This window comes from Gallus gallus, chromosome Z (assembly GCF_016699485.2).
Source record: "Gallus gallus isolate bGalGal1 chromosome Z, bGalGal1.mat.broiler.GRCg7b, whole genome shotgun sequence".
NCBI classification, from domain to species: Eukaryota; Metazoa; Chordata; class Aves; order Galliformes; family Phasianidae; genus Gallus; species Gallus gallus.
The window spans coordinates 76,200,150-76,222,857 of record NC_052572.1 but is presented as its reverse complement, the minus strand read 5'-3'; the positions used below and the strand labels follow the sequence as shown (position 1 = coordinate 76,222,857).

Sequence of the window (22,708 nt, the reverse complement as noted above, 5' to 3'; positions counted from 1 at the left end):
GGATGGGATGTGACAGGGGCAGCGGCTGAAGCAGGACTTGAATCAGGAGCTCAGCTAAGCACTGGCCCTTGTTCTGTAGTCCCCCAGGTCCTGCAGAGCTGCGCTGAGTTCATTGAGCAGCACGGCGTGGTGCAGGGGATCTACCGCCTGTCCGGCGTGGCGTCCAAGATCCAGAAGCTGCGGTAAGAGTGCTTCTGGACTGTATGTTGTCTTGCTTTGGAGTTGTTTTCCTCTTTCTCCAAGCCCTCTGTTTTTGTGTCCTTCTCTCCAGCCATGACTTTGAGTCGGAGCAGATTCCGGAGCTCACCGTCCGGGACATTCACAGCGTGAGCTCCCTGTGCAAGATGTACTTCAGGGAGCTGCCGAGCCCTCTGCTGCCTGAGCAGCTGCATGGCAAGTTCTCGGTAAGCACAAGGCAATGGCCTTCATGTCCCTCTTCCCTGTCCCATACACACGCATGCCTGCGCACCTTTTTTTGGTCTTTTTTCTGTTGAAGTTGGGGTTTTGATGGACATCCAGTGGGTGTCTCTGTACAACAAGCAGCTCGTGCTTCCTGCACACCGGGTGCACCGTAACACCTGGTGTGTGCATCCTGCCACTGGAAATGTGGGAGATGGGAGCAGCAGTGCCCTCTGCAGCTCTGAGGCCCTTTTTCTGTTAGCCCCATACGCTTGACTCGCATGATGTGTGTCTCATTCCCTTTCTGCTTTCTTCCAGGACACTGTTTGTGCCGCTACAGATGAGGAGCGGTTGCTCAGAATGCAGGAGGTCATCCAGCAGCTGCCCGCGCCTCACTACAGGTCAGAAAACTGCTGCCCTCAGTCTGGGGAGCTCAGCCCTGCTGCACTTCAGAGGGCGATGATGCGATGGCAGGCTTTGTCTCACGCTGGCAACGTGATGCCTGTGTGTGTGGAAGTGGTGGATGGCTGCGTGGGGTGAATGGATTGGGTCAGCTCCTGAGCACGGGGGCACGGCTGGTGCAGCTGATGGCTGCAGCTGTGCTGTGCTGGGGCTTGGTGCTGCAGTGTGGCACTTGGAAAGCTTGATCTACTTGCTAGTAGCAAGAATAAGCAGTGGCATGAAGTGAGGTTTGTTTGGTGAATGTGAGCCCGGTGTGCTCAGTGGTGCTGAAGGTTTGGCTCTTGCTTTCCAGGACGCTGGAGTACCTCATGAGACACTTGGCTTGTCTGGCTGGGAGCTGCTCCATCACAAACATGCCCGCTAAGAACTTAGCGATTGTGTGGGCTCCCAACCTCTTCAGGTAAACTTCTTTTTCCGTCTCAGCACAAGGCTTAGATCTGTTCTCCCCACGGGCACACTTTGGAGAGGAGGACAATTTGTGCTCTCTGGGTTTTGTCAGATGGGGCTGGTGTGTCCTTGATCACCCGGGAGAATGTCTTCAGTGGCATCAGTGCTTGCTCACTGCACTGGAAGTCTCCAGAGCCCAACTGGACAGCCTTTGGCTGCCCAAATGCCCAAACGTGGGGAAACGATCTTGGGTCAATGACTTCTCCAATCTGCCTTTTCTACAGATCCCAGCAGAACGAGGCTGCCTGCGCCAGCGGAAGAGCTGCCTGCGAGGAACTGCAGAGGCAGTCGGACGTGGTAGAATTCCTCATCACCCACACCGACGTCCTCTTCTGCTCCAGCTCCACATCAGGCATCGGAGATGGAGCAGGTGAGCGTCTTCCTGCATGAGCTTTGTCTTGATGGGACACCTTGATCAAATGCAGGCCTTCTCCAGGATTGTTGAGATATGCTTTTGCTATCGAGGGGCTATCGATGTGCGGCACCTCCCCCAGAACTGTGATGGCTGTGCCGCTGCTTTCTGATCCTCCCTCTTAGCTGTGGTCTTCCCTTCCAGGGCGCAGTTCTCCATCAGGTCCCAAGTCTGTGCAGGTGTCTTCTCGTTCCACCAAGCTACTCACCCTGGAGGAGGCACAGGCACAGAGGGGAGGCCACAGCAGCTCTCCCGCTGTGACAGAGAGCAGGGACATGGACGTGGAAGAAGGCCCCGCAGCTGCACAGGGGAAATTCCACACAGTCATCCACTTTCCATCTGAAAGGTAAAGAGGACTTTCTTTTCCAGCAGCTTCCTATCAGACTCGATTCGGTGGGCTTTTGTGGCTTTTTCTCCACTACTGCAAGAGCAAAAACTTGCAGAAGCTATGTGACGACAATGGTGCGTGTGGTGGTGTACTGAATGTCCCCTCCCTTTGGACTCTGAGGTTCAACTAACAGGCATGCTCTGCATCTGGGTTGACATGGCTGAGGGGAATGTAGCCAGCAAGACTCCAGGGCTGAGCTCTAGGAATGGAACTGCTGTCAACCGTGTGAATCAGAGCGAGCTTCTAAGTTGTGTTTCAGCAGGAACCAGGCAGTGCTAGGAGCAAGCAAGTGTTGGCAAGAGCTCAGGGCAGCTCTTCCCTCACCCTGCACCATGCACGACTCACACCGCTCCCTCTTTTCTCCCTCCAGACCAAGTCCACCCAGCAGGGTGAAGGAATCCCCAGCATGCAGTTGGTGTTCCTGTTTCAGGCCCAGAAAACCATCCTCTGTGGCCAAACGCCAACTGCAGTGCGATGCCAGGGAGCCCTCAGAAACAGAGGTGGTGGTCCTGGCAGGTAAGGGTGCACATCCAGCTGTCAAAACCCTGCTTGTCAGCGCCATCGAATTCATGCTTGCAGTGAGCTTGTTTTTCCTAGCATTCAAGCCCGTGCCTACCATCTTCGGTTCAGCCCTGTCTTTCTTTCCCAAATCTGGTGTCTCTGGTGAAGTCAAGATGTGGACCTGCCTGAGCACACCCCTCTCGTGCCTTTCCCCGAGTAGTTTTGGAAAGAGACAGGAGATGGGCACCACTGCAGTATGTCTCAGAATGATTCCTTCTGACACTTAGGATGGAAGGAAGAGTACCCTTGCGACTCCGTGTTGCCTCTGTATCAGCAGGCACACGTTTAAACTGTGTAACACTGCAACAGGGTGAAGGCTTTCTGCGAGGGCTTTGGAGTCCACACAAAAGAGAAAGACACACAACAAAAGCGCAACAGTTCCTTTCGAGACAGTGCTCCTACTGTTGCTATTGTCCTATTGGCTTTGTCCTGCTGCCACTGCATAAGCAAATCTCAAGAACCACTCTCATCATTCAGCTTGTGCAAGTTTGCCACTAACTGTTTGCCTGTGTATCTACTCCTTCCTAGGTGAACCGAGCCCTCGTCCACGCAGAAGAGCCAGAGCGTATAGCGATGGTTCACTGTGTGCATCCATCAATGGAGAGCTGCTTGGGAGCACAAATCGCTGCAGCTCAGATGACAGCCTTCCATATAACATCAGTGAGGGAATGAAGGTGCTCATCCAGGTGGAAGCCCTCATCTCTCCTGGCTGTGCAGAAGACGCTGACCTGAGCCTGCCAGAAACAACAGTCACCGAGCTGGACTGTGACTGGGGCACCATTGCAGTGCAGCCCAGCCCAAGCACAGCCCGAGTGCCCCGACAGCAGCAGCTCCATGCAGGAGCAGGTCAGCGTCAGCCAGGAGGAGCCGAGCCTGGTGGAGGGGGCCGTAGAATCAGAGCTCCAGTCCCAGGCACCGGGCAGCAGCACGAGATCTGAGCCCCTCTCTCCTTCACCAGAGAGAATGAGTCCCCTGTGTACACCGGACCTCTCACCAAAAGGCCCTCCTGGCTGTTAAGGAATAAAAGCACGCTGGTGCTGGATCAATGCCTTGACTGCCTGCTGAGTCTTCATTCCCAGGGATTGGGCTGGATGCAAGCAACAGCAAGGCAGCTCATGTTGCAAGGCTATGGCTGTGGGTTGTGCGTGCAGCAGAGCTGCGGGTTTGTTCCCATTTTGTCTGGCTGTGGGATGCCTGCAGCGAGAGCTGTGCTCCCGTAGTGTATGGTAGCAAAGAATCTCCAGCATCCGGGATGCTGCTCATGATCATGCCCAGCTTGCTGGCTGCGGCTTTGTGATGCTTTTGAGTGAGGGATGCCCTGGCTGCTCCCCGCCAGCTCTCTCGTCTCTCCCGCTGTGTCCATTCGTGGCTCCCAGCTACGAGCTGGCCCTGCAGAGCATCTGCAGCCCTGTCAGCATCAGCATCCAGCAGCGGCAGGAGGAGCTCCCCGTGAGCAGCATCTGCCCGTCCCTCCCCCGGTGTCTCATTGGTCAGCGGCAGCTCTGTCCCTCCCCCGGCGTCTCATTGGTCAGCAACAGCTCTGTCCCTCCCCCGGGCTTTCATTGGTCAGCGGCAGCTCTGTCCCTCCCCCGGCGTCTCATTGGTCAGCAACAGCTCTGTCCCTCCCCCGGGCTTTCATTGGTCAGCGGCCGCTCTGTCCCTCCTCCGGCGTCTCATTGCTCAGCGGCAGCTCCGCCGGCTCCCATTGGCTGAGCCGCCGTGCTCGCGAGCGGCCGTTGGGAGCTGGCAGTGTCAGGCGCGGCTCTCGTCAGCGAAGCACCGCTCCGGCAGCCCGGGCCGCCCCGCAGGAGAGCGCGGCGTCGGCCGGAGCTGTCCGGGCAGCACCGAGCCGGAAGCCGCGGCACAACGGGAGCGAGTGCTGAGGACAGCTCCGCCGGAGGTGTGCGGGAAAACGGGAGCGGGAGAGGGAGAGGAGCCCTGCGCGGCCCCCCAAGCACACTGCCCTTTCCTCCCCCGTGGACCCCCCGTGGGGTTGGGCTGTGGGATTGGGATGAGGGCTGTGGGATGGGCCGTTGGTTTGGGACGGATGGAGGCCTCGGGTCCCCCAGCGCCACAGTGCTGCTGCCAGCATCAGAACAGTGCCCCACCCCCAACCCCTCCAGCGCTGCACCCGGTGACCCCAGACCCCCTGCAGCCAAGCAGAACCGGGGCTAAGGTGGGCTGTGGCTACTGGGAGCTGCGAGGAGGCTACAGGGGGATATAGGGCTACTGTAGGGGGCTGTGCAGGGACTGTTAAGGTGTATGGGTCTATAAGGAGCTGAGGGGTACTCTAGGGGGGATCTGGGGCTGTGGTGAGCCATCGGAGGATTTGTGGCTATAGGTGGCTGTGGGGAGGTTATGGGTGGGGTGGTATATAGCCAGGCTGCCCAGGGAGGTTGTGGATTGTCCTTCTCTGGAGATACTCCAAACCCAGCTGGATGCCTACAGTACAGCCTGCTGTATGGAGCCTGTTTTGCGGCGGGGGGGTAGGGTTCCATGATCTCTAGAGGTCCCTTCCATCTCCTACGGTTCTGTGATTGTGTGATTGTAATCGTTGCTTCTTGCAGCAGTAGAGTGTTTCAGAAGAGAGAAAAAGATGGCGGCGGTGAACTGGCTTTCTGTGGATGGTAAAGCTGTGCTGAGAACTGGGCTGACTACTGCAGCTGAAAATGCGTGCCAAGAGTGCAGGCGCAGTGGAATAACTTTTCCGTGTAGGTTGAGCTTGTGTAAGGTAGGTGTCCTTGCTAGGTGAGCTTCTGCTTTAAAGCATCAAGTTGTAATTTGAAAAGCCAGGTTGCCAGTTCTTTTTTTCCCCAAGTGATTTTTTAGCCGGGAGAGATTGGAGGTGCTGTTTGGTGATGGAAGACGTAGAGAGGAAAAGCAAGTAGAAGGCATGCTGTGCATAGCCACCACATGCCATGGGCACCGTTGTCGTCCTGCACAAAAAAGGAGCAGCTCAGCAAGCTTGGCCTGGGCCGTGGGAAGGAGCATACAGACATCTGGACCAACCGGCAACGAGTTAGTTGTGCAGGTTGGTTGTTTTCTGCTGTTTGTCCCACGTCCTGTTGCTCAGTGGTAGATTTGTTCACGTTCAGCGCTAGCAGGAATGTCCCCGAGCATTTTTGTTTCAGCTGTTGCAACGCTTTGTTCCCTTGCTGCTGGGCTGGGGCATTTGAAGAATGATGCATGTGCTGATGCTCAGCCAGGCTTTGGGGCTGAGTCTGCAGAGCAGGGTATGTGTGTGGCAGGAGTGAGGCTTGTGGAGGAGCAGGCCAGGTGGAATCCAGTGCGCTTTGCTGTCGTTCTCAGTGCTTGTTTTTGCTCAGAAGGGCCGGTGGTGAACCTCATGAAGCAATGCCTGCAGACAGAGTTTGCGGAGCAAGAGGTCCTGCAGGCCTTGTGTGACGCCCATGGAGCTGTAGCGAGGCTGCGTCAGTGTAGAAGAGCAGAAATCCCCGGAGGCGTGAAGGTGAGCTGTGGGCTCCAGTAGTGCAGGAGGGGACGTACGTGCTCAGGGTTTGGCTGCTTCTGCGTGTGTTAAGTGAGTGTGATAGCACTGCTTGGTTCATTTGTATGTGTATGGAACAAGTGTGACATCCTTTCTGCTGGAGTTGTGTGGAAGGAGTCCTATGTGTTTGCGACCTGACTTGAAGCCAGTGGGCATCACGGAGGAGTAGGGGAAGGGGATGAGGCGAGTCAAGCTGGTGTAAGAGCATGAGGCGTAGGAACAGGAATCGCTTTGGCCGATCTGAAGTGCTGCCCTTCTCTTTTTGGTTTAGGAATCTCTGTGTGCTTTTTAATGAAGAACAATCTCATTGTTCATCTTGTGAGCGAATTCATTCCGGCCTGTTAGTTGGTGTTGTTCTCTCCATGGAGCTGCAAGTGAAATGGATACTTCTGGTGTGATGTGCGGCACCCTCCCGTCTTCTCAGATCAACCAAGTTGGCAAGGCCTGGCTCTTGGTTGGTGAGCTGTGCCCAAGGTGAGAGAGGTGTCTGTTCTGGGCTTGATGTGTGGCAATCAGACCGTATAGCCGGTATAGGATATAGAGCAGGCATGTGTTTCTTGGTGATGCGCGTACTCCCTGGTGCAAGGGGGATCGCTCCACCTAACATTCACACTAACTTGCCCTGTAGACATCTAATCAGCTCCCTGCCCCGTGCTTTCGAGCTGCTCTCCAGCCCTTATCTCGATGGCCTTCATCCTCCCTGTTATTCCTGACCTAGTGTCTGTGAAAGTGCTTGCAATCCCTTGTTTTCTAACACTCTCTATCTAAACTCCCTTTGTTTGCCTCTTATTTCTACTTTGTGCAGCTACTCTCCCTTTTCTTGCTGTGAGGCCCTTCTCTCTCTAACTGCAGGCTCCTGTTCTCACTCTTCAGTTCCCCCCTTTTCTATAGTCTAGCAGGGCTTCTACCTGCTAGATCATTTTGATTCTGTTCTACGTGTCCCAAAATAGGCCCTACTTCCCACCTTTGGCCTCAAGGCATGTCTCTTCCATATCTCCTTTTTCTTTCTAGTACTCCGGCACAGGCAGGCAGAGCATCTCATCATGACACAGGTAAAACTTCCCAACAGCACCTAGAGGATGCAAACTAGGAAGAGCTGCTTTAACCATCCTAGACTCAGTAGCCAGCTAGTATGCAAGTTCCTTAAATCTCCTTCCCAGCTGGGGTCATCCTGACTTGTCCTATGCAGGACTTTGGTCTGTTCCCAAACTTTCCATCAATCTCTCTCGATTCTTAAATCCTTCTTGCTGTAAGCACAGCGACTCTGACTTATTACTGTGCATACCCCTCCTTCCTTGGCTGTTAATCGGTCTAGTGCCATCCTATTCTGGAGCACTGCTTTGGATAAAGGGGATACTTCTTCTTGGATTGCTCGTAATGCATGCGTTGTGCCATTCTCTATGATTTCCAGAGTTGCAGAGATATTGACTCTAGCTTTTTCTAGCTGGGCAACTCCTAGGGCCAGGATAAGGGCTCTCGGAAAGCAGTGGTATCCCTTGTTCTATATAGCTAGGGGGTTGTATGTACGCTTCGTTTGAATCCCAGGGGTCCTCAGGAGTCCTCGAGGGATCTCCTCATGCACTGTGGTCTGGCCTATTAAGTATCCTGTAGTGCAAGTCCATGTCCAATTTAAAGGTACTGCATTCCGTGCCTGAGCGTCCCCACGTAATCACTATGTGGTATCCATGAGGTAACTGACATGGCCTGGCCATCTTTTCCTGAAGAGTGAACGATGCTCCCATCCCTACAATTCCGAGTATGTTCTTCTCTGAGAGCCAGTGTGACTCGTTATCGATTCTAGGATCACACCCCACACTTTGGTTCCACCCCCAACTACACCCTATGCCTGTCAAGTCCTGTCAGCCAACCCCCACCCCACCTTTACCGTCAGTTTTTCTGTCTGCAGAGATAGACCTAGTAGAGTTAGTAACTAGTCAATGCAATGTAGGTCCCTTTTGTGGCTTGTCTTCTATCCCAAACTTACACTTTCCGTGCTCTAGCCAATCTGGAACGGTCCAATGTAGTGCCACTATCCCATAAAGGGGCACCTTTCCCTCCCCTCTAGGGAGGGCATTGCATATCCAACAAGATTTGTTGAGAGCCTGGCCCATTTTCTCAGTTCTTCGGAAGTAGCTCTTCTCTTGCCAAGCTGTGACTACTACACCAGTTGTACTGACCATTCTCAAACTCTTATCCGTGCTTTCGGATCCTGATTTTCAGCGGTCCTCTCTCTTGTGCTGTCCACTGTGGTCCTGGTGCTTTCTTCAGGCAGGTATGATGTATCCACGATGTAAGCCCCTCTACCTTGGCCGTGGTGTGGGTGGTCAGGAGAAGTTGGTAGGGTCCTTCCCACTTTGGTTCGAGAGGTACATCTGAGGGAGATTGAACGTAAACATGGTCGCCTGGCAATACGTGGTGCACTGGAGCATCAGTGCTTCAGTCAATCAGTTCCCAGTCATGTGCTTCTTTGTTGGACCACCTTGGCAAAAATGTGGGCCTCGCTCTGCTGAGATTGCTCCAGGAACCCCGAACCTTGGAATTAACAGCATGTAACAGCATTTTCGTTACTTCCGCAGCCTTAGGAGTCCTCCAGGGAAATACCTCTGGCCATCCCCAATAGGTATCAGTTAGTGCCAACATCCAGCGATCCCCCCCTTTTCTTGGGGGTTTCAGGAAGTCACTTTGTCACTGTTGCCCTGGAAGGTTCCCTTTCCCAATAGGCCCACTTGTATCCCTTTGCTGGTACTAGGATCGTGCTTTGTAACCTCTGTTTACGGTCTGGAATTAAAGCCCTCTTCAACGACCTGCTCTGCCCCCTGATCCACCATCTTCTCTCCAGTTTCCGGTACGGTGTTCCCTTTCTGATGTCCTTGACAATGGATGGTAGCCACACTCTTTGTTGATTTACATCCTTGTGTGTGAGCAATCCTTGCTCTCTTCAGCTGGTCCTATGAGCATGTAGCATCCCATCTCCACAATTAGCATCTGTGTGTCTATGTCAGGCTCTTGTCAAGGCACTTATTTCAGGCTTCCTAGAGACAGTCCCCTCAGGTCATGGTTGTGTTTCGGTGACCTTGTCAGTAGCAGTTCCTGCATATCCTGCCTTACGGTTTCCTTGTCTCACCAACCTGCTTGCATCAGTAAGCCAGGTGTCTTCTGCATCTGCTAAGGATTCGTCTTTCAGATCCGACTGGTAACAGTGCGTAGCTTCGGTTGTTTCCAAGCAGTCCTGAAATGCTTGTTCTCTGGGAGTTCCGCAAAGGAGAGATGCTGGGTTGACAATATGAGTTGCAGTTATTTCTGCATCATCCTGCTGTACCAGGATGGCCTGGTATTTCAGGAAGCCCTGGGGGTGAGAGCTCATGCCCCCCTTTTACCTCCAAAACAGTATAGACACTGTATGAGATATTCCAACTGTTCTTCTTTGGCCTAGCGTAGATGTCCCAGGTTCTTGAATCTTGAGCACTCGTACAGCCACCACCCTCAACCACTCTGGCCATCTCTTCCTCACTTCCTGAAGGGGCTTTACCACCAGTCCGTAGTCGTGTATCCACGGTTGGCACCCTGCTGTCATTCCTGAGAATGTACGGAGTTCCTCGGCACTTTGTGGCTCAGGGCTTTGGCAGATGGCTTCTTTCCTGGCAGTCCTTGAGGTTCCAAGTCCAGCTGTAGCCTCCTATCCCAGATAGGTCCCTTGCCGTTGAGTTCTTGGTGCCTTCTGTTGAGAAAGTCGATCATCACTGAAACCAAGAAATTCAGCACATTCGCAGTCCATTGCACACAGCCCTCTTTGTTTCTGTGGCATCCACATGCTGCAGTCAAGTTCCACCGTGGGATGGAGGAACCCAAATATGAGGCTCCCGAGTTGAGCAGTTCTCCAAAATCCTTGGGCTGTTCTCACAGCCCTGGCTAACACTGTCCAGGTGAACGGAGTCTTTTTTGTCGCGAACTGGGGCTCTCCTATTCAATGGCAAATCACCTTAGGCTTCCTTTGGCCAAACCAGGCAGAAAAGGCATCCTTCACATCCAGAAGGCAAACTCCACCTACTCATTCCCTAACTTAGTTACTAAAGTGTATGGATCATATGGATTCATCGGAGAGATTGGAGTATTGAATTTGGATTCACATTCAATTAGTAATCCAAAATCCGAAAGTTATCTATGGTTTCTTTTCTCCTTCTCCCGTTGCATATCCTCAAAGGGCACTGCTTAACCCTGAGTGGGCTAGCCGTAGCTCTTGCTTTGAACTTAGGGCTGCATTTTGGCTCTACCAGGCATCCCTGATAGCCACACGGCTAAGCATACCTTAGTGAAGATTTCTCTAACTTCTGGGGGTACCCCATTGTTTGTCCCTGTTTGCATTAAAGCCAGACTTAGCATTTTCAGTCAGTTCATCTTGTTTGACCCTTAGCTCCAGTGTTATTGAATTGACTCTCTGCATTTTCACCAGTGGATTTGCAATTTCACCAGTGGATTTGCTAGGAATAACTTCCCAGGTTGCCATTCTTCAGCTTTTGCAATCAGAGATGGTTGGATTTGTGCACCGCTGTCTCATTTCCCTGCAGTTGGCACAGTGCTTTTGGTCCAGCAGGGCTGGAAGCCTCCCACTCCACGGGCTCTTCCAGGCCCCCCCTACAACTTTCTGAGGGGACCTCTGTGTCCTAGGGCTCTACTCTAGCACTGCAACAGGATCAGCTGTTGCTCTTCCCAATGGCCTTACTATCTCTGTTCCTCAATCCGTTTTTTTCCTTTCTCTTGCTCAGCTCTCTTTGGATCTACCACCCTGTTCCACCTTGCTCATCTTGGCCTTCCTCAGCCTGCGTCCTTCTGCAACTTTTCCCTTCCCAAACTCTCATCACTACATAAACAACTAGCATGACGTTTCAGTTTCACCTCCTCGTCTCCTCTCCGGAGATTTCCAGTGCTAACCCTGGAATTTTGGGTTTCCGAGATCTCTGCACATGAAGGCTATTCTCACTGCCAGTGCCCCATCCTCTGCACCTCCCCCCCTTTGCATGTAATGCTGTTTACAACAGCACTCTCTGTGTGGGTCCAGGGCGGGAGGGGGTGTGGGGGGTTGCTCTCCTGCCGGTGCGGATACACTCACTTTCTCTGTAACCCTTTTTCCTTTGTCCCCTCTTCATCCCCTCAGTTACAATTCCACATACCCTCAGTCATGCTTCTGTTTCCCATTAGCAATTACACTTACTTCTGCCATGAAAACCGTTTGTCCCATTCCCTTCAGAACCCACCAATCAAACAGCACAGTTCTTCAGTGTCCATAAACACCCAGTACTTAGTCTCGTGATGAGAGCACTCCATTCTAACAACTGGTCATGTTACTTCATGGACCTTGCCTCCTTAAGAAGAACAGGAACTGTAAGAAGGTATGATAGTTACGGGTCCCCTTCCGATGCCGCTTCTCATCATCTTCTAACTTCCACATTAAGCACCACTGATTGCAATACTTGATGACAGTTTCCTTCCTCAGGGTGCCTCCAGGTTCCCCTGCAGTATCCCACCAGTGTGCCAGTGCACATCCCAACGGGGTTTCTTTGGGAATTTCCTTCCCCTGGGAGCCTCCCACGATGTTGACCAAATTCTTCTTGATTCCTCATTTCCTCAGAGTTTCCACAGGCAACCCTGGACACCGCCTACTGATCTTGTTCAGATGTGAACACTTGGATCTCACAGGTCTCATAGAAGCCTGACCACCTTACTTGACACGCTTCCCCGCAATCAGAAGACAGTACTATGCAAACAGGCTGACCCTCATTCCCTGCAAGGAACGCATCTCACTCACACCACACTCACTCTGATCTTTAGAACAAAAGCCATGGTTTCGACGTAGGCCACAATGCTGACAACGTCTTTGAGCTGGCATCTTCATAAGGCTAGTACATGAGTCAGTAAGCTTTCAGGTTTCTCTGAAAGTCAGCTGGACCTGAAATGATTAGATCCACGGTTCGGAACACTCAGCAGATGGTGATAACAATCACACAACCTAGAACTCCCACTCCTATCTCGCTGTTACCAAGAAAAGGAGGGAGAGCTGTTGCTCTTCCCTTGCATCTGACTTGCAGGTCCCCTTCCCCAGGCATCCTGTGAGGCCCTTCTCAGAGTCTCTAACTGCAGGGTCCCGTTCTCACTCTTCAGGCTTTGAGACATGCCTTCCAGTTGCACGTTGTGTTCTTTGTTGTGTTGACCTCTTGAGCTCCAGCCCTAAGGGAGGATCCGAGCAGTAGCGCAGAAGGAACGGTTTAGAGTGGAAGTGTACTGCAAAGGGCCGGAGGCAGCAGGAGCAGGGAAGTGATCATCGCCACTGTACTGTACTCAGCACTGGTGAGTCCTCTCCTTGAGTAGTGTGTTCAGTTCTGGGCCCCTGACTAGAAGGGGGACCCTGAAAGCCTGCAGTGTGTCCAGAGAAGCGCAATGAAGCTGTGAGGGGTGTAGAGCACAAATGTGATGGTTAGCGGCTGGGGGAAGTGGGATTCCTTAGTGTGGAGAAGAGGAGGCTGAGGGAAGACTTTCTCCCTTTGTCCAATTACGTGACGGACGAGAGGTTGTGTTGAGGTGGGGGTGGTCCTCTTCTCCCGTGGAACTAGTGCTAGGACTAGAGGGAATGGCCTCAAGTTACCTGAGGGGAGATTGAGGTTGGATGTGAAGAAGAACTTCTCCCAGTGAGTGGTCAGCCGCTGGAGCGGGCTGCCCAGGGAGGTGATAGAGTTCCTGTCCCTGCAGGTGTTCAAGGGACACTGGATGTTGTAGTGAGGGACGTGGCTAAGTGGGAAGGAAATATTGGTGGTAGGTGGGTGGTTGGACTGGATGATCTCAGAGGTCTTTTCCTACCTTGCTGATGCTGTGACTGTAGGAAAGGCATCTGCTGGGTGAGCGCTTTGCTGGGTGAGCATCACCCTCCTGGAAAGCAGGCAGCTGTGGTCTTTGCCAACAGCCAGATCCACGGGGATTGGAAGCCTTTGGAGCCGGAACCTTGTCTTTCCCGTCTCATGCCCAACAACTCATGCTGTTTGAAAGCAGCACCTTAGAGGCAACCTTGATTTCTCCAGCCTTCTCCGAGCTTTCCTAGAATCCTAGAATCGCTATGGTTGGAAAAGACCCACAGGATCATCCAGTCCAACCGTTCACCCTTCAGCAATGGTTCCCGCTAAACCATGTCCCTCAACACAACATCCAAACAGTCGTTGAACACCACCAGGGTCGATGACTCCACCACCTCTCTGGAATGGCAGCCCATTCCAGTGCCGGGCCACCCTTTCAGACAAGTAGTATTTCCTAACGTCCAGCCTGAATCTTCCCTGGCGCAGCTTGAGGCCATTCCCTCTAGTCCTATCACTAGTCACCCGAGAGAAGAGGCTGGCCCCCAGCTCACTACAGCCTCCCTTCAGGTAGTTATGGAGAGCAATAAGGTCTCTCCTGAGCCTCCTCTTCTCCAGACTGAGCAATCCCAGCTCCTTCAGCCACTCCTCATAAGGCCTGTGCTCCAGAGCCCTCATGCTCTTGATCATGCCCAGCTTGCTGGCTGTGGCTTTGTGATGCTTTTGAGTGAGGGATGCCTCGGCTGGTCCCCGCCAGCTCTCTCCTCTCTCCCACCATGTCCATTTCTGGCTCCCAGCTAGGAGCTGGCCCTACAGAGCATCTCCAGCCCTGTCAGCATCACCATCCAGCAGCGGCAGGAGGAGCTCCCCCTGACCAACTCCAGGCAGTAGTGCTCGGTCTGCAGGTTAGCTGCCATTTACCTGTAGGTGGCTCTTGCAGAAGAAGACTCAAACAGCAGAGCGTTTTCCTCATCTGCAGCACGCAAATGCTACAAAAGCAGAAACAACCCAGGAAGCTGTGGGTTTGGGAGTCTGCATGGACATGTACTGAGTGTGTTGATGGTGCTCTGCCTTCCTTTATTTCCTTCTCCTTGCTTGTCCATATGCTGCTCAGGAATGGAAAGCTGCATGTCCCATAATTCCCCAGAACCCAACTTAGGTGAGTGGTTGCCTGAACAGGTAAGGACCATGTACATATACAAATCTTCCCCATTGCACAGTGTGCCAGTGCTGCCAGACTTTGTTATGGCTCTTTAGGGCACCTTCCAAGCTTTGTGTCATTTTCCTCTCACCTTTCCCTTTCTTTCCCCGAGGTTTTGCCTTGCTTTGCCCTTTTATTCCTGCTACCTTCCTCTGTGTTGCTCAGGTGTTGCCGTTCCTTTGTGAATATCAAATCCTGAAGCACTGCCGCTCCGCAAGAGAGCCGTCCTGTCAGGTTGCATTGCTTCACTTGTGAAGGCCCAGGGCCTTTTTCTGGGGCCCTCGAGCATAGAGCGAATGACAGCGGGAGGCCTGACTGGCTGGGATGTAGCCTAAATTTTAATCTTGACTGCGATGGTGACCTAAAGGCCTGCAAGTGAAGAAGGATCCTGGGATGGAACAAAGTATCCTGATAGTTTTGAGACAGCTTGTAGTTGTGGCTGTAGCCACAAGTGTTTTGTTTCGTAGAGGGAGCTTCTGCAACAGGTGTTCCACTTGGGCTCCGTAGCACGTGCTGGCCATGCGGGTACAGCATGCAATGGAACAAACCCTGCAGGCCCTGGGGAGAGGCAAAGCAGGAGAGTGGCTGCCCCACGGTGGGGATGAAAGGCAGAGTGCCCTTTGAAGCAGGGGATGCCCTGCTGGCTCTGCCGATCGCATCCACTGCTGGCACGTTCCTTCTTCCTCCTTTCTGGCAGTTTGCTGTCGAGCAGATTGAGGTGGAAGTCAAAGACTCAAATCCAGTGTTGCGAAGCCACTGCAGATGCCAAATCCCTGCACGGGAGACCTGGCCGTGTGCAGGAGTTACTGCAGGATGAGGAGCTGCTATTGGTCTTCAAGCAGGTAGGAGTTTGTTATCCACGCATAATACTGTATGTATTTGTTGTTGTTTTAAAATCAGTGCCAGTATGCAGTCTGATCCGATGTGTTTGAACAGTGTGGTGTAAGGATTGTCAGCTGAGAACAGCAGCAGAACATGGGGCTGTTGCAGGGGGAAGGCGTGGGGAAGGAAGCGGGGAAAGGAAAGGGAAAGCCTGGAAAAGGAATGGGGAAGGCACGGGGTGAAGGAAGGGGGCAAGACACAGGGGAATGAAGGGGATAGGGCAGAATACCTGTAGAGCAGCCTAAAAAGCAGTACCAAGCTCTGGGAGGACCGTAGAGTGCCAGATTCTGTACTGGGTGTTTATCTGTGTGTGTACGTTGTCACTGTTTGTGCCTGGCTGCACTGCTCCAGCCCAGAGCCCGCTGCCTGCAGCTGCATCTTTGCTTCCTTCCCTCCTGCCCGGAGCCCCACGGGTGCTCCCACAACTCCCTTCCCACCCCCAAAATGCCAGAGAAGACACCTGGCAGTGGGATGGAGGAATCCCAGCAGCCCGTTTTCCTTCTGCCTGCAGCTCTCTCCTCCTCTGCCACACAGGGCTCCAGACTGTCCAATGGGAAAGACGTGGGGGAAAGGGAGTGCTGGCAGGAGCGACTGCTGCGGCTGACTGGGGAGGGTCTGCATACCACGTGCCCTCCTGTGCTCTCTCTCCAGCTGCAGGAGGGCCAGAGAAGGGCAGATGAAAAGCTGCAGCTGAGCCTGATGGACCTGCACAGCTCTCGGGCTGTCTTCCAGAGGTAGCTGTGATTTACATTAGGTAGCTGTGAAATACATGAAAGCACGAAGAAGACAGAGGCTGAGTGAACACCAATATGGCGCTCTGCTTTCTGCCAACGTGCTTTAATTTTGTTGTCGTTAAATGTACTGGGCAGTTAAATTGTGGCATGTGAATATTTCAGAACAGTGCAACAGATGGTGGCAAAAAGTAATTTTTTTATCTTTTGTTTTTTATTATTATTATTTTCTTTTTGTAAAGCTCTTAGCACGCCCTCGATCCCGTCGAGGTTCTTTCCGCCGTCTCTGCCGCCACCTCGTGGCCAATGCGCGGAACTGCCGCTGTCCGCTGCTCAGTCCTGCAGGCGGCACAACGCGTGCGCGTAGGAATGCGGAAGTGGCTTCGTAACCGCTCTGTGCAGCTCATCCGCCGCTCTCTATTGTGATTAGTCCTCCAGGTCACAGCGAGCATGCGCCCGACAACTCCAAACCAGCAACTGTTGCTCCTAAGCGCTATGCGTGCGGGCGAGCTGCCGGTTCTCGGACCGCCGGCTCAGCCATCTCCTCCTTCTAAACCAGGATGTCCCTCATCTGTTTTCACTAGATGTGAAGGACAGGTGGGGTCAGGCATCTGCAGCTACCGAGATAGCCATCCCCATCACCTCTCAGTGCTCACGCAGCCAGAAGCAGCTGTACTGATCAGTTCAGACATCGTGCAGCTGAAACACAAACGTCTGCCGTTAACTTGTGTGAACCTCTGTGTATGTATACTCTTTTGTACAGACTGCTGCTGGCCTGCTTGTGTTCAAAGAATTTCCACTGAAGTGGACTAAATATTTCTGTGGAATTGTATGGGTTTTTTTTTTTTTTTTTTTGGCCTTGATCACCTGAAAGAAATGGATGAAATGATGCGGGGAGTTCAAGTACAATCAAATGTGAAAGTTTTTTGGTTATAAGGTTAGTAAGGAGATGATTCATATCATTTGTGTTGGGTAATGAGCACAAGGTAAGTGCTTATATGCTCCTGTGCCTGCAGCTTAAATTAAGTTGGTACAAATTGAGTGGGACGCACTGATGTATGCTGTATTCCTACCCACATCAACTTGGGTAGAATCTATGCAGTGTTACGTCGCTACACTTGCCATATTATGCTCTTTAGGAGTGTGCTGTGTAGAGGAATATGGGTAAAATGTCAGTGGGGGTACCTTCAGAACTACCACTACGTCAGTGACATTTGGTGTTTTCCAAAGCATGAATCTTGTCCACACACAGTGCTTCTGTAAATGCTGGTATGGGTAAGTCTTGCAGTTCTTCTTTGCTCCAGTGCAGGTGCTGCTATTAGCAAGGATTTTGTGCTTTGTTTTAAGCGGAAGATGTTCAGGAATGCGTTAACTGTTGACTTGTCGTGGTTTTAATTGTCTGAGTGTGTTCTTTTTTAGGATGGCATCGTTGCAGGATGTGCCCCGTGCCCACCAGAGGGAGTATGAAAAACACGTGGAGAGCATTGACAGTTCAAAGATAACTGCCCAGGAATGAGAGAAGCCTTCAGATGCTGCTATGAATTACAAATGCTACAGGGGCATGAAAAGATACATAGAGAACTTACATAGAGAACAACTGTTGTGTTGCTGGTTGTATTTGATGGAAATGCTGTGTTTTCTTATGCTGCAGTATGTCAGTAGGGGCAGCTGGTTTTGTGTCTTGTGTGCACTGAAGCCAGCTGACGCTGATACAGATGAACAGCCCAAGCAGAAAATGCTTCTGGCTTCTACTTCTCTGTTGAACTGAAGAATCAGTAGGGGTAATTTGGGACATACATACAAGGGGACACAAATAACAGGAGACGGTAGGGAGCTGACTATTGAAATCTAAATGCAATAATGTGTAAAGTTTGGAAGCTGGAACTTAACATGCAGGCTCAGTTTGCCTTTTCCATTGTTGGGAACAGAGTGTGGTAGGCACTGTCCGTTTCCATCCAGGACTGGGAAGCGGTGAGCTGGTATTCCATCACTTGTTACAAGGTGTAAAGCAAACGAAGGTGATGTGGAGCCTTTGTTTGGGACGCAGGCACTGTAGAACAGGAGGACAAGGAAGGATTGACTGATAACTGGCAGCAGCTTGAGAAGAGTGAGCTCGGGGATGTAGCCCTTTCTGGTTCTAACTGGTGTGCAGGTGGGGTGGGTGCAAAGCATGCAGACTCTGAGTGTGTGTGCACTCTGGGAAGCACAGCTGGAAGCGTCACCAGGAAGGGCAGAGAGGAAGGGTGGATCTGGGGTCCCTCCCTGTGCTCACTCAGTGCTCACCTCCGGGTTCAGGCTGTGACCTGGCAATCCCCCTGCACGAGGGAGCAGCCACAGCTGTCCTACAGTTCACTGATAATATTGACTGTGCTTTACTCTGGACACTGAATTTTTCATCAGGAGGTTTTACTTACTTTGGTTAGTTTCCAAATGAAGAGCAGAAGCAGAGTCAGTGTTCTGCATTCACCTCTTTGTCTTGTTCCTGTCTTCTGGTAGCTGGGAATGGCAAACCAAGTAATGATGGACTGGAGAGTGATGAAAAGATGAAGCTTCTGAAAAGGTGTGAGCATCGAAGGTACGTATAATTACATCTAACTGTAGTAAGTGTGCATCTGCTTCCTGTTACTTACACAGGGATGAAGATAAATCTGTGCGGTTACTAAGCGAGGTGATACACACATGTGTAAAAATGCCTTTCCTTTCCAAAGCTCAAGGTACATGGAAACCATCTATTGGTTAATGGAGGGTTTTCTTCATGCAAGAAATGCAAGACACCAAGATATTTCTTCTGTTCTGTAGATGCATGAACTGTTCAGCTTATGCCTCAATAAATTCTGTGATTGTTTCTTCTTATTCCTATTGAATATTATCCATAGATAACGTTTTAGAGGAGAGTAAGAAAATCTTTGAAGATGTCCGTGCAGATTGTTGTGACATCAGAAAAATCCTGTTGAAATTCCAGGAGTGGAAAGAGAAGTTTCCCGACTCATACTGCGATGCTTACATCAGTTTTTGCCTGCCTAAGCTTTTAAATCCATTAGTCAGAGTTTAATTAATAAATTGGAGTCCCCTCGAGGTAGGTGCATCACCAGACTTTATTTTTGTGAAAAATTGTGTGTGTGTGTTCGTGTGTTCTGATATCCTCTGGGCTTCTGGGTAGGCGGTGCTCTGCTACGTTTCTGGTCTGTACTGTCTTTGCAAACTTGTCTACTCTGATGTACTCACCTTTGTTAACTGGCAAGACCTGTGGCTATTTCTGGCATCTCAAAGTATGACAGGACGGGGGCATGCTGCTTGCAGGGAAGACTTCTGTACAGGAGCTTTGCCGTGGGTTACAGAGGCATTCCAGAGCTTGAGATAAGTGTTGTTAACTAGAAGGAGAACATCTTTTCCTCTTGTCAGGTTGCTTGCTTATGAATCACTTGCATCTTTATTAATGTGGAGCTGTTTGCTGACATTTTGACAACCCTACCCTCTGAAATACAGCTTTACATTCAGTTTTAGCTTGCTGCTTTGGTCCATTCAGTGATTAGAATCCATGTAAAACTGTTAAATGATAATCTTTTGGTATCATTAGATATATTTCTGCATGGAGTTTTTCTCTCAATCCTGACAGCTGAACAACGAATGGGAATGATCTTTCAGCAGAATTCTACAGACCTGAAAGAGATGCCCTGGTTCAGAGCTGTAGAAGGATTCAGCGATGCCAAAAAGTTGTCTGAATCAAAAAGAGATGATGATCCTGATGAAGAAGTTTTGCTTACAGTGATTGAAAAAACTATCCTGCCCAAAATTACAGGTATATTAAGGTTGTCTTGAGGACCTTCACTGCAGCTAGGTAATGAAACCTTAAATAAGTGGTAATGTAAAATGATGTTGATAGTTACAATTACATGTTAAGGTTACTGCAGATGAAAGGTTTAGCTGTTTGAATGTTTGCTTCCTTGAAACTAGAGCAGATAGCCACTTGGATATCATGAATGAAATTATTCCTATTTTTCAGCATTTGCCAAGAATGTGTGGGATCCTTTATCGACTTCACAGACTGAGAACCTTACACAGCTTTGTGATAACGTGTTTGAAAAACAGGTCCTGTCCAGAAGGGAATGCAGTCAGGCAAAACAGGTAAAGGCTGCTGTGGTAATGGGGAAGGAAGTTCTTGATGCAGTGTATGCACTTCACTGTAAACATTCACTGTAACATACACTTAGCCCAGTTCTGGTTTTATTCTCATGTAAATCTGGGAGTTTATCCAGCATTAAGTAGGTGAAACTAAGTTGATGTTTAGGCCCTTAGTATGAAAAGAAATAATAACAAACGTTTATGCAGTCGCCACACTTGACTTCAGGAAGAAGCTTTAGATAAGGTTCTGTTTGTATAGTAGCTGTGGTGTTTTGTTGTGGTTTTTTTAATAGAACCTCATAGCTGGAAAATACATTAATCTTGTTATCCAAGAGGATTTTGTTTAAAAAAAAAGAAAGAAAGAAAGAAAGATGGTTAAAGCTGAGACTTGCTCACAGGTCTTTAATGCAGCCGTGATCTTAGTGTCTATTATATACAGTAGCACCTGCATTCAGCTGAATTACCATTTTGCTTTTCCACATGAACAAAATAACTGCCTTCTACTGTTTCATTGTAGGAATAGTTACCAAACATTGATGTTTATGAACTCATTCCGACAAGAGTAACTACGCAGTCGACTTAGTGCTTTTTTGCTCCTGTAACTAAAAGCTTTCATAAATGGAAAGTTCTTAGTTTATGAGGCACAGCCCAGAGTCTGGTTTTGTGATCTTCACTTGGAGTATCTGAGGGCTTGTGTTATTTGTGGTGGTCTGCTCCCCCTTCTACTCCTGACTTCTCCTTTCTTTCCTGAAATAGTTGATATTGCTGGTGCTTATTGCTGGACGCTCTTAGAGAGAGGATAACTGGTAAGAGTCTGGTAGATGTGGGGTTAAGACACAGCTGGGAGAAGAGTGTTGCTAAGCCTGATGCAGCATGTTTGTCTGGTTACAGGCAGTGCTGTTCTGCTGAGAATCCATTAAACACATACTCGAGTGTTTCCAACTGCTAATTCCATTGGGTATTGCAAGGAGTTTCAGTTAACAGCTGTTTCCTCATATGAAAGAACTCCATAATTGTAATTCATTGGTGTTTAAGAGATGAATTGTCTGTTTGTCTTACTTTCAGGTCAAACAAAATCCTTATTTCCTCTTCCTCTGTTTCCTGACCAGCACTGTGGAAGACAAATCATCGCCATGTTCAAAATTCCAAGGCAGACGGTTTTGGTCAGCTGTTGAGGTAAAGAAAAAACACCGATCTTGTCTGTGAAAAGCATTTTAGTTAAAAGGAGATTGTAGTCTTTGAGGAAATGTATCTTCAGTCAAATCTGATTCCTGAGAGCTTAATGCATTTTAATAGGAAGGTTAGCTGTTTTCATCAGTGAGCTATTTATGCTCACCCACCTGTGATACGTAGTCAAGAGACTTTAATTTCATCATCTGTTCCTGCTAACCTTCCATGAGATCAGTCATTGGCACTCTGTGGATAGGTCTGTTTCCTCAGTATGTGCATACAGTGCCCATGTTGCTCTTGTAGAATGGAATCCCTGCATGTGCGTGTAAGCGTAGTAGTATAGCTTTATTCAGTCTAAAGTGCTGAGTTAGGAATGTCTGAATGCCTGTGATTCAATTCCCTCTTAGATCCATTTCCTCTATGAGTGTGTTTGGATTCGTACTACAGATGAGGTTTAGATGCAGGAAAACACATTAACATCCCAGTTCCCCTGCTGTGTGTGCTAACAAGGCCATGGTGATAGTCCTGCATAGGCTTCCTGCTGCCATGTTGCACATTCCTGTAGAGAAATCAGGGAATTTGGGAATGTTGAGGACTTGCCATATTCACTCCTGGGGCAAGCTGTTGTGTAAGGGTTTGTCATGGACAGATGCAGAGAAGACAAGAGGGAGCTTAGTGCTGATACCTGGCAGACACGAAACAGACATAAGATTCTGGTATCACCTTCTGAGATTGTGTATTGCCTGACTTAAATGTCCTGTCAAATACATGTTTCTAAAAGCGAGACCAGTGGTCTTTCACTGCAGATTGAAGTTTTCTCCTTTCAGTTTGTTTTCCATCCTCGCTGTCAGGGTTCTCTTTAGAAGTGGTGATGTGCAGAACAGTTGAAAATGTGTTTGTGTTGGGTATCTTCTGACAGTTTGCCACTCTTTTTTCTGGAGTGAAGTCATGAATTTGTTTACCCCAGAGTAAGTAGTACTGCAGGTCATGCATTAAACTCTTTGGATCTGTTCAGCAGCTTATTAGTGTGACTTATCTGTGTTTGAGACTGCCATTGTGCAGCCCCTATTGGTGCTGTCTTTCAAAGCAGGTGATCATCTGCAGGCTGCCTATCGGGAATGTCCTCTAAACCATGCCCAGAAATTGTATGGGAGAGTACTCACAAAGGGCTGGGCGAGAAGCAGGACAGGAACTATTTTAATGAAGAAGTACAGCTGATGAGGTTTTGATGTTTGTGCCATCATACAGTCTAACTTTCCTAGCAGCTCATGGAGTCAAAAGGAAGTGTCCTGCCAAACACTCCAGAGAAGTATGCAGTAGTCGTGGGCTTTGCGACTGCTTTCTGACTGGTGACTGCTAAGATCACGTCCTGTGTCTGTGTGGGTGAACTACCTTGAGGTTAACAGTTACCTTGACATTAACCATTCTGTGTTAAGGGGGAGACCAGCCATGTTCTTACGCTGGGCTTAAGTCTTTTTAAATAGTCATTTCTACAGTGATAACAGGTAACTGAAGACAACTCTTGCTAACGAATAATACTGAGATCAAGTACAAAAGAATCTTTTTGCTGCTATGGACCAAGGCTATCA

General features: G+C 50.1%; 1 pseudogene; it reads left to right on the top strand.

Moving 5' to 3' along the window:
- The window catches only part of LOC112530544, a 182,245-nt pseudogene that overhangs the window by 68,925 nt on the left and 90,612 nt on the right, over nucleotides 1-22,708 (top strand).